The following is a 12,565-nucleotide window of genomic DNA, read 5'->3' on the forward strand; positions in this document are numbered from 1 at the left end:
TATGTATAATTCACATAAGTAGAATGAAGGGCACTGCAGGTATAATGAAATCAGAAATAGGGTGAATATGAAAAGAATTTGGTATTACTAGTCTCATCTTGGTAAGTCTTTCTTATACTGTGCTGAGGTAGATCAAAGGCAATTCACACATGGGACTAATATCAGAGTGCTAAGTAAATGCAAACTAAAAGTAAAGAATACTGGTTTTGGATTCATTTCTCGGTAGCTTAATATGCACTCCTACCATGTTTCCCTGAAAATAAGACCAGGTCTTATATTAATTTGTGCTCTAAAAGACACATTAGGGCTTATGTTCAGGGGATGTCATCCTGAAAAATCATGCTAGGACTTATTTTCTGATTAGGTCTTATTTTCAGGGAAACATGGTAGCTCTGCCAACCGCTTGTTGAGACTGGATAGTTAATATGTAGTCTCAGGTTTTTCCTTCTCTGTCTCTTTTCTTTATAAAATGAGTATAATTCCTGCTCCTCAGGATTTTGATGAAAATTAAATAAAACAGCACATATAAAATCCCTAAAAACACTAGATACTTCATAAACGTTTCTTTCCTTCCCCTGATGTTTTTGATAAAGTTATACTGAATAATTGTCAATTCAAATTACATGTTTGTTGCATGACGTTTTATGCTGAATATGAACCTTTGGTTTAGAGGGCGTATATTTCATTTTACAAGGTACAAATCTACATGAAATAAATGTTTCTGGTTCAAGGTTATGCTGGACACTTTAAAGCTGAGAGTGATGACTTCAATAATAATTATGAACATTGAGGAAAGATTCCAAAACTACATTTTCTCAGTCATGGATATTTAACAAAAAAAAAAAAATTTGCTTGATATTTCTTATTGATATTGAGGGGAAAATTACTTAAAATTTACAAAATAAGAAAATACTGTAATGAAAATTAATAGTGGAATGAATCTGCTTGTATTACTTTTTACCAAAATAAATTAATTATTTTGATTTTACTACATTGACTAAAACAAAACAAAACAAAACAAAACAAAAACCTCAGAAATTAACATAAACTACAATGTTTTGAGGTCAAGTTATTTTTTTTAATTGAAATAAATGCAAATCCCCTGTTATGGTTACATAGAAACTTAATGCTTATGTTGCCAACAAAATATGTGGGTTTTTTTGTTTGTGGTGAATAATATGTCCATCACATCTCACATAATCCCATAAATACTAACAAATTGCAACATTGTCAGAACTCCAAAATTTAAAATTAGAATGGAGACAAACTTGTTTGGAAGTAATCGAATATATTTAACTGAGGGCATATTTTCTAGTTTATTCTATTAAATAATCTGTTTTTATTTAGTTTATTAGTACTATTTTGTTTTTTAAAAAAATTTTGGAGTGAGATTTCAATGGGAGACATATCTTACATTATAAAAAAGAAATGTGGGCAACCGTCAGAGTGGGGGAACAGAAGAAAATATGCTAAGCCTAGACTTAATATAGTCTCTGTGATTAAGCTTCACATTGACTCAACTTCCTTGAATTTAAGACAAAAAGAGAAATTGTGAGAGACATTATCATCAAAATTGAGCTTCATAGTTTCCATGAAACATTTTTCAAGTGTGACTTGATATGGGGGCATATTGGGTGATATAAAGGGCAATCTCATCAACATTTTTTAAAAAATACAAAAAAGTAAATTTCACAGGGCTAAATTAGTGAACATTCATTTATGATAATATCTAGAAATAAACAACTTCTGGATACCAATAAATAAGATCAGTTGTAGTAAACTACTATTTGTCTGTAGTAAACTACTGTAGTAAACTACTGTATGGAAATGTAATTTAAAAACATTTATATGGAGGAAGCAAGAATGAGCAAGAGAAAATGTTCTGTAGAATGTTCACAATAGGCAAGATTTTAGCTTTTTGTTTTCTTCCTTCCTTTTTCATTTCTGTGTCTTATTTATACCTTCCTTCTGTTAGTAGTTATATACTAATATACTATTTGTCATAAAGGACTATTTCTGATTAATAAGAAAATCATGGTATCATTAATATATATGATAGACTTATTCTATTGATCATGACAGAAGGAAAATGCTTTAATCATAGACAAGTATAATTTTTAGAGAGTAGCTCCAAATCTTTTCTTAGTTATTTCCTATCCCTTCAACTAGCTTATGATTACTTTTATTTTTTAACATACCACAACACATATGGTTATTATTACATATTAATGGATAAGCACTTATTGCATATTTTTCTAAATAAATGACTGTATGTTAATTATCTTTATAACATGCTTTTACGTTTTATGCATGGAATATTTTTTCTCTTCTTATTGCTTCATCAAAACTAATAAATTTTAAAGTATCTATAAATTAGAGAGTTCTAAATGTATTTTCCTGAGATTATCAAATAGGATGTTTCCACATTAACCATCATTGCCATGTTTGATTTCACTGGACGCTGAAAGCACTGTTGCGTTAAATGTAGTTTAAGTTGCTAGATTATAAAGTTCCTGAACCAAGAGTCCCGTCATCAACTTTTACTGTTCTGTGGCAAAATAAGCAGACAGACATGGAAATGGAAAGAGTAACTTGGCTCTTCTTTTTCAAGAGAAAGGTCATTTTCAATACTTAGATGAATAACACATGTCACCAGTCATATGTCTATATTCAATATTTAATTCCAAATGAAAGTTTGTATCATTAAATACAGGCATTAAACTTACAACAAATTTCAAATATAATTATGTTGGCCTTTCATCAGTCTTTTACTCCTTTGGATGTTTTTTCTAAATGACTTATTTTACTAACTGAAGCCCAGAGCAGTTTCCTATTTATAAAGAACTTAATTAATGGAAACAAAAAATGGCTGCTTAGGCTTAAGGACTTATTGTTTTAGGATGATAACCAAATAAATTAAGCTTTATTGACATTGCAAAGGGAATTAATATCAGCTGGAGTTCTTGATTTACATATTTTAATTAAAACAGGATGCACTGTTAAATTTAAACAATTTTATACGATTGCAAATAAATATAATGACACTTTCATATTGTAAAGAAGATTATATATCATATATATCAGTATGTATATATATAAAACCACACTGAAATTGGAAACTAGCCATGAAATGAGCTTCATGTGCTCTGTGTACTACCTCATAAACTACTAATGACTATTTTACACATAATAGTCTCTTAGTGTTTGTGCATTTACTAGAGCCTGAGGCCCTTCGGTGACACATCTTTAACTACACAATTAATTCGACCACCCCAGTAAAATAGAATCATTATAATCACTAACATCTACACATTCTATGTATTCAGGTGGACTGAGGACCATCACAGATTGGCACCTGAGATATGTCACAAGTAAAATTGCCTTCCATGTTTGCTGTATTCACTCTAAATATTTTTGTTTTATGCTGAAAATTTGTCTGTTTAGAATTGTGTGTGTGTGTGTATATATATGTATAAACATATATATAAATATATATATACACATATATGTATATATACATATATATTCTATAGATAGTAATCAATTCTATATATATACAATTTAGAATATATCAACACGTAAACACCAAGGGTGCCAAAAAATGTATACAAGTGGACATTGGTCAACATTTCTCAAGCAGTATTTTGCTGTAATCAGAATTGTTTGGACGCTGATGGTACACTTTGAGCACCCCTTGTAATTGCGGAATTCAAATGTGACTTGTATTAATCTTTTGTTATTGGTGTATATTGAGTATTACAAAATTAATACAATTTTCCTTTCTTACAATGTGTATACATTTTTTGTCATCTTCTGTGTGTACAAATATATTATACACATAATATATAATATATATGTATATATAATATATATGTATAAATAATATATCTTATATATAATATATGTATATATTACATATTTACATATTGGTATACATGTTATGTGTATACCAATATGTAAATATATATGTATTATATATATATATGTACATATATATATAGTTTATATGTATAATCCTAAAAGTTTAGTGGGACAAGATAGAATTGGAAATTCTTACAAATAATAGACAAGATCTTCTATAGTCTCTGCAGGCACTTTCCAGGGGCTCCCACCTCTCAAAGGATCAATCCTAGAATGAGCTAGATGCTTTGCAGTCAAGATATAGGAGAGGGGAACAGAGAGATTCTAAGCAGGATATCTGTGATGGGTGCAAGATACTCTGCTTGCCAGTTAATAGTGGGAAGGAGACCAGAGTAAATGTCTAAGAGAATGTCCAGGAACAGGTTGTAAGGGAGAAGAATTAAACAAGGATGATTTCAATGTCAGGAGGGGTTCACAGGAAATATCATCAAGGGATGTGAACTCCAAACTCAGAATTGAGGTTCCTACAAGGGCTGGTAGGTTAAATGGACAGATTAGGGCTTTGAAGGCCAACCTCCCAGAACTTGTCTTTCTTGTTCTCAAAGTGGCCTGTCCCCAAGGGCCCTGGTCAGGAGAGGCAGGCCACATACCTGGGAAGCTGACAATTTATGAGTGAAGAGTACAATTTTAAAACTGTTCCTTGAATGCCCTCTGGGAAATGGTTGATGGTTGCTCCACTGATGGTGGAGACCAAGTTGTTTTTAGCATCAGGTCCTCCTCTTTGAACTGATCATCAGCTCAGTTCTGACACTCTCATAAAGGTGGCAGGCACTGTGTTGCCCAAACAGAAAATAAATGGATTTAAACTGTGTTTCGGATGAACATTTTGGTAGTGTGCAATGTTTCAGTAATATCAAGGATTTCAAATGTTTAGAAACATGAATCATTTTTATCACCAAAGTTTTCATTAGTGAAACATTTGGACCTCTAGATCTCTCTAAAAATGGAGTGCCTGTTTCACCCCTATTTATTTCTGGAGTACCTCGTATGTGTTTCATACGTTCAAAGACCCATCTGCTATATCAGCTATGCCACCTCTGCCAAATTTCTCTGCAGGGACAACCTCAGTTGATGTGATGACCAGAGTGACTGCAAACCTGCTCTTGCAGCTAAAACCTAGAAAGTATTTGTGTGGGTGGGTATTACAGTGAATCAAAAGGAGGTAGCGTGGCTGTTTCCCGGAGCTGTGCTGTGCAATAATGCCACACCACCACCATCTGCCACTACTGAGTTTATAACAGTGACTTTGTTACTTTCTCTTGTTCTGTTATCATTGGAAGACTGTTTTTATGTGACGAGGTTCCTTCCTTTAAAAAAAGAATTCCCATTTTATAGATGTGAAGTGTGTAATTTGAGTAACTTGCCGATGGTCACATAGTTTGTGAGAGAGATATGATTTACAACCAGCAATCTGAATTAAGAGTTTTTGTGTTTGAACAATTATGCTGCCTTTTTTCTAGGTAATCTGTTACTGAGCCAAGCGTCTCTGCAGAGATCTCTCTTCAATTGCAATGATTTCTTTCAGTCCCTCAAGGAAATAGATTTTTGGTAAACCTGACCCACTTGAGAATATCCAGAAATACCCACGCAGGACTTAATTTCAATAATTCTTATAGACTGAATATTTGAAAATATTTGTTGCCACTCCATCTTGAGACTCTCTCTATTGGGAGACTAATACTTCCTATAGGAGCATCATACTTCCTGCCCTATGATGTCAGGCTTGTGCAGGTGACCAGCTTTGGCCAATGGAATTTAATAAGAATTTGTCTGTGTCATTTCAGAGCAGAAGTTTGAAGAGTCAGTTCGATTTTCCCTTTGCTTCACAAGGAGCATGTAGCTACAGGAATAGCTCATTCAGGCTGGATTTCAAAATGAAAATGGGAGGGAACAGAACTGAAGTTGACTTAAAAAATACAGAACTGAGAAAAGAGATTTTGTTTTCATAAGGTAGTGAGACTTTGAAGTTGTTTTTTACCAAGCATAATTTAGCTTAAGCTGGCTGATAAGGGTTCAGCAAAGGTTTGGATCCCAGGGAAGGTGAGCTGCTGTCTGCATGCCCTCTAGATCTGATAAAGTAGCATTCCCCTGCTCCAGGGCCTAGAGCAACCATCCTCTCCCTGAAAATATGGTAAACATAGTAGGAAAGAACAACTGATTGAATTGTGATACAGTGAAACAGAGGAAGAAGGCCAAGGTAACCCAATGTTTGCATGGCTCTGGGTGCTTCAGGTACTAATTTGTTTTTTCTTCTCGGTCAAGTTCACTACAATTGAATCTTTCGTGATGTTGCTTCATCCATGTAAACTTCATGATAAGTTAAAAGGTCTTTGACCATGTGAGAACTGGATATAAACTATGGGTCTGCAGGTTGCTAGGTTGGTAACCTTCAGAATGTTCACTATTGTTCAGATGCCTAAGATTTTCCACCTGGACTATTGTAAGAACCATTTTCTTTGCCCTCATTTCAGGTCCTTCTAATCCAAGGGTGTCCAAACTGCGAACCACGGGCCATCTGCGGCCCACAATCCATTTCTAATTGGCCCGCAGCAAATTCCAAAAATATATTTAGTTTACTTAAATAAACCAGGTGAGGCAATACGTACTTCACCTCGAGTGAGTGGCCCGGCTGTTTGTGTATTTTACTGCATATGGCCCTTGGTGAAAAACGTTGAAGAAAGTTTGGACACCCCTGGTCTAGTCTCTCTCATTCTTGGCAAGCTTGTCCTTATAAAATACGTATCTGCTTATATCACATGTTTGCTTCTCATGCTTCAGTAAATCCTTATTACCCACTAGACAACGTCTACATTCTTTGACAAGGCACACAAAACTTCCATGGACTGGCCCCTACCTACTCCCACAGCCCTGTCTCTGAAGTTTGTGCTCTAGGAATACTGAACTACAGTGTCTTTTACCTGCAAACCTCTGTATTGGCTACTCTTTCTGGCTCATCTGCCCTTCCTCTCAAAGCTCCTGCTTCTTGACCTTCAGGTTTGCGATCTCAGCCAGAACCGTTTCAAGTATGGGGAAAACCCTCTGTTGCTTCTCATTAGTTAGTGTACACATGAGTGTGTTTCCTTAAACACGTGAGGGGGAAAATCCAATATTTGAGTATGGGATTAGGAATGGGTGTGGAGACAGAGTCTCAGAGAGCAGTTTCCAGGCTCTCGGCCTCACGTGGGGAGGTGCTGGCTTGGGTAGTAGATGGCCGTCAGTTGTGACTAGTTGGCCATAAGCTGTAACCAGTTAGCCATTGGCCACTGATATAACTGCTCTGGCTGAGCTAGCAAGCATGGATTGCAGTTAGCAAGGGGTTGGTTTGTTGGCAGAGAAGTGGACAGTGGATTGCGGATAGTCTGGATCTTGCTTCCTGTGTCTCACCTGGCCACCAGCGAGACTGGGGTGCAGGAAGATCCTCTGTTGGGGTACTGGCGGATGTGTGCTTCTGTGTCTCGTCCAGCCACCATCGAGAATATAGTGGTATGACTCCCCTATCTGTGGCTCCCTTGTTGTCCCTTTTTGGCCTCCCCGCGGAGTGTGGGACCAGAGACCCTGCATGACAATGGGCTTTTTCTAGACTTCTCTTTCCAGACAAAAGTAATGCTCCTCAAAGTTCAATCAAACACCCTATTGTGGCACAACTAGTAAAATACATGTCTTTACTAATTTTGTTTGTGGTGTGTATTTTTCTCAACGACCTCAAGAGGAAGGCTGCCTGGCCCTCTGACTGAAGATAGACCCAAGATGAAGACATTCTTAATATGACCTAAACACACATTGCCATTGTGGGGACAGAGCCAGGAGTGCAGTTTCCAGGCTCTCGGCCTCATATGGAAAGGTGCTGGCTCAGGTAGTAAATGGCCATCAACAGTGGTTGGCTGGCCATCAGCTGTGGCTAGTTGGCCGTCAGCTGTAACCAGTGAGTGAGCCATTGGCCACTAATATAACTGTTGTGGTTACGCTAGCAGAAAATGGGGGCTAGCAAGAAGGTGGTGGCTGAGCTAGCAAGCACGGATTGCGAGAGGCAGATGCCGCCAGCGAGAATATAGTAGTATGACTCCCCCATCTATAGTTCCATGGGTGTTCCTCTTTGGCCTCACCATATCCTGCATTCTTATGTGGGGAGCGGGAGCTGAGACCCCGCATGACACCCTGCCTGACAGCCATTTTATAATTAATGGCTTACAGGTCTCTCCACATAAACTGTGGTGAGCTTCAAGATATTAAACAGGAGCTTTTCATCTTTGGAACTCCAGGGTCTTGCTCATTGTAGGTTTTTTATAAATATTTTATTTTAATTTATCTGCAGAATAGAGTCAGATTCAGATTTGAATACTATGTATGATGCTGTTTACAAGGCAGCATCATTTACTAAGCAGCACATTGTACTAAGTTTGGCATATTGTTTTACAAAATCCCTATCAGTTATATATATATAATTTTCATTTTATAGCTGAAGAAATTGACGCTCATTAAAGTATAAGTATACATAATGTCACATAATCAGAACAGGGCCAGAATTTGAAGCCAGGCCTCCCTGAGTCTGTTTTGTTGTTTTTACTATATTATAGTCTTGCTTTATTATTGAAAAAGACTACCCACAGAAATACTTTATGACCTTACCTCAAAAGAAAGAAAAATTGACAGTTAAAAGTATTTTTTCCTAATAAATTTGAAACTCTAGATTTTTCAAATTAATGTTCAAATCATACATTCAGAGAAACCTCAAAAATTAAAATAGACTTTTTGAGTTTTCCTCCGGATCTTATCACAAACGAGACATCTACAACCCATCAAAGGACTCTCTGCTCATCATGCAGAACAGCTAAGAGACTCGTGCAAGGATTACTTGAAGGTGGGCAAATTGGGTGAGCAGGGGAAGAGGGAAGGGAACGAGCAGAGTGGAGACGCAGTCCGCATCTGCGGCTGTGGAAATGCGGTTCGCACCTGTGGCTGTGGAAACACCTTCCACATCTGTGGCGGTGGAAACACAGCCGGCATCCGCAGCTTCAGAGACGCAGGGGATCCCAGGACGGAACAGAGAACACAAAAGCCAGGAGGTGGGCTCTTTCCCTGAGTCCCACAGCTGATCTCTCCCGCCAAGGAGGCAGCATATCCAGCATTTGAGACAATAACCTCAGTGAGACCTCCAGCTGGGCGCTAGGCCAACAAAGGACATAAACTCCATACCTGGGCCCCTCCCTTTGCTCTTCCAATCTTACCCCAGCCCTTCCAGAGACTTAAACTGGCCCCTGAACAGAGGAGTAGTGTCAGATTACAGAGGAGCCTTAGTGCTCAGGCTCTGGGAAGACTCCCGTGCAGCTCTGACCCAGTGAAGAGTGTGATTTTTGATGGGCTAGGAGAGAAGAGACTCCTCCAGCCCCAGCCACCACCTTTCTGGCTTTTGGGAAGAGTGCGACATGGCTGGGCTGGAAGAGAGAAGACCCCTCTGTCCCCAGCCCCCACCCATTCTGGCCTGCCTAGGGCAGGGCAATTACAACTGCAGAGGCACTCCCAGGGATCAGCAGTAAGCAGCAGACACAGCTCTGGGCTTTCAGCAGCTCAGAAATCTCCTGCCCGACACACACACACACACACACACACACACACACACGGAAGAAGTGCCCTAAGACTGAGGAGGACTGGACACAGCGCTGGTGGTGCTACTCTCAGAGCGCATATGTGCAGGCAAGAGCAGAAACTACACTGACTTTGTAGAAACTACCATCCAGACCCCTCAGCCCCACGCATCTAAATCTGCAGTTCCAGTGTCACGCTGGGCACCAGGTGACCGGCTCTGCCTGCACAATACGCAGAGGACTCTTTGGTACAGCAGTACCAAAGCAGTACCAGCAGTTACTGGTACTCCAGTAACCTGGAGATTACTTGGTGGGCTTAAGCCAAGACTGGCGCTGCTTTTTGTTTTGTTTTGTTTTATCTTTATATCTTTGATATCTTTGCCTGTGTTGAGTGGGGATTGTCAGTTGTTTTTACATGTGAAGGTATTTGATTTTTTCTTTGTTGATGTTGTTGTTGTTGTGCTTGGTGATTTGTTTTTTCTGAAATTGCCCTACCAGGGCCCAGCTTAAGAGGCACAAGATTCAACATAGCTAGAGGCCAACTCCAGACCAAACCAGAGTATTACCGGGTTTGACCTACAAGTGACACATCCATAGGGAATTCTCTACAGGCACAAGAGCCCATAGAGGCCAAACCACATTTAAGTGGTCAACCCTCACACAGCAGAAGACCCTGCGGTGGGCAGAGCCAAGTTTCACAACTAGTCAGTCAGGAATTAACCTCACCTACTCACAAGCGAAAACCAATTAAAGATCTTCTTTAACAGGACAATATATGCAACACAAGAGTCACCTTTGGAGCACACTCAGAAGAGAAGAACGAAGTAGTGCAAGTCAAATATAAAGGACACATACTACATAAGATAACCCAGCAAGAACTAAGAACTCTAGGGGATCTAATACATTGAAGCAAACACAGAGAGTCAGCAAGAATGGGGAAACAAAGAAACATGTCCCAAATAAAAGAACAAAAGAAACCTCCAGAAATGGAACCAAAAGAAACAGAGGTAACCGACCTATCAGAGACAGAGTTCAGAACACTGATGATAAGAATGTTTAAGGAGCTTAGAGATGACATAAAGAAGGATAGAGAAATCATAATGAACAACCAGTTGGAAATAAAGAACACAATTACTGAAATAGAGAACTCACTTGAAGGAATTAACAGCAGGTTAGATGAAGCAGAGGATCGAATCAGCGACTTAGAAGACAGGTTAGCAGAGATCACCCACACAGAACAACAAAAAGAACAAAGAATAAAAAGCAATGAAGATGGTTTAAGAGACCTCTGGGATAACATCAAGTGGAACAACATGCACATCATAGGAATACCAGAAGGTGAAGAGAGGAAGCAAGGGATTGAGAACATATTTGAAGTAATAATGTCCAAAAACTTCCCTAACCTGAGTCCAAGTGGAGCGAGCGAGCTGAGTGGTTGTGTGGTCACGTCTCGGAGACCGGTAGCGCTTGCAGCATGGCTGACCAACTGACTGAAGAGCAGATTGCAGAATTCAAAGAAGCTTTTTCACTATTTGACAAGGATGGTGATGGAACTATAACACTAAAGGAATTAGGAACTGTGATGAGGTCTCTTGGGCAGAATCCCACAGAAGCAGAGTTGCAGGACATGATAAATGGATGTGGATGCTGATGGTAACGGCACCATTGACTTCCCGGAATTTCTGACAATGATGGCAAGAAAAATGAAAGACCCAGACAGTGAAGAAGAAATTAGAGAAGCATTCCGTGTGTTTGATAAGGATGGTAATGGCTATATTAGTGCAGCAGAGCTTTGCCACGTGATGACAAACCTTGGAGAGAAGTTAACAGATGAAGAGGTTGATGAAATGATCAGGGAAGCAGATATTGATGGTGATGGGCAAGTAAACTATGAAGAGTTTGTACAAATGATGACAGCAAAGTGAAGACGTTGTACAGAATGTGTTAAATTTCTTGTACAAAATTGTTTATTTGCCTTTTCTTTGTTCGTAACTTATCTGTAAAAGGTTTCCCCCTACTGTCAAAAAAAAAATGCATGTATAGTAATTAGGACTTCATTCCTCCATGTTTTCTTCCCTTATCTTACTGTCATTGGCCTGAAACCTTATTTTAGAAAATTGACCAAGTAACATGTTGCATGTGGCTTCCTCTGGATATATCTAAGCCCTTCTGCACATCTAAACTTAGATGGAGTTGGTCAAATGAGGGAACATCTGGGTTATGCCTTTTTTTAAGTAGTTTTCTTTAGGAACTGTCAGCATGTTGTTGTTGAAATGTGGAGTTGTAACTCTGCGTGGACTATGGACAGTCAACAATATGTACTTAAAAGTTGCACTATTGCAAAATGGGTGTATTATCTAGTTACTCGTACACTATTTTTTTGTATTACTGGTCCTGTGCCAGAAACATTTTCTTTTATTGTTACTTGCTTTTTAAACTTTGTTTAGTCACTTAAAATCTGCTTATAGCACAATTTGCCTCAAATCCATTCCAAGTTGTATATTTGTTTTCCAATAAAAAAATGTTACCCAATTTAAAAAAAAAAAAAAAAAAAACACTTCCCTAACCTGATGAAGGAAACCAACATACAAGCCCAGGAAGTGCAGAGAGTTCCAACCAGGATAAACCCTAACAGGCCCACACCAAGACACATTATACTTAAAATGGCAAAGGTTACAGACAAAGAGAGAATCTTAAAAGCAGCAAGAGAAAGACAGTGGGTTACATACAAGGCAACTCCCATAAGACTACAGAATGACTTTTCTACATAAACATTGAAGGCCAGGTGGGAGTGGCAGGAGATACTCAAAGTGATGGAAAACAAAGGCCTACAACCTAGATTGCTTTATCCAGCAAGGCTATCATTTAAAGTTGATGGAGAGATAAACAGCTTCCAAGAAAAGAATAAGCTAAAGGAATTTATCACCACCAAGCCAGCATTGCAAGAAATACTAAAACAACTTCTGTAAATAGAAGAAAGATGAAAACAATATAACTACAAATTTAAAAATGGCAATAACTATGTACCTATCGATAATCACTTTAAATGTTAATGGATTAAA

General features: G+C 38.3%; 1 pseudogene across 1 annotated transcript; it reads left to right on the forward strand.

Annotated features, from left to right (window-relative positions):
• The first annotated feature begins 10,915 nt into the window (after nt 1-10,915).
• LOC308493545 (calmodulin-1-like) lies at nt 10,916-11,953 on the forward strand (annotated as a pseudogene). Its single transcript has one exon. The product of its transcript is annotated as a calmodulin-1-like (transcript).
• The last annotated feature ends 612 nt before the right edge of the window (nt 11,954-12,565 follow it).

This window comes from Rhinolophus hipposideros, assembly GCF_964194185.1.
Source record: "Rhinolophus hipposideros genome assembly, chromosome: 3".
Lineage (NCBI taxonomy): Eukaryota > Metazoa > Chordata > Mammalia > Chiroptera > Rhinolophidae > Rhinolophus > Rhinolophus hipposideros.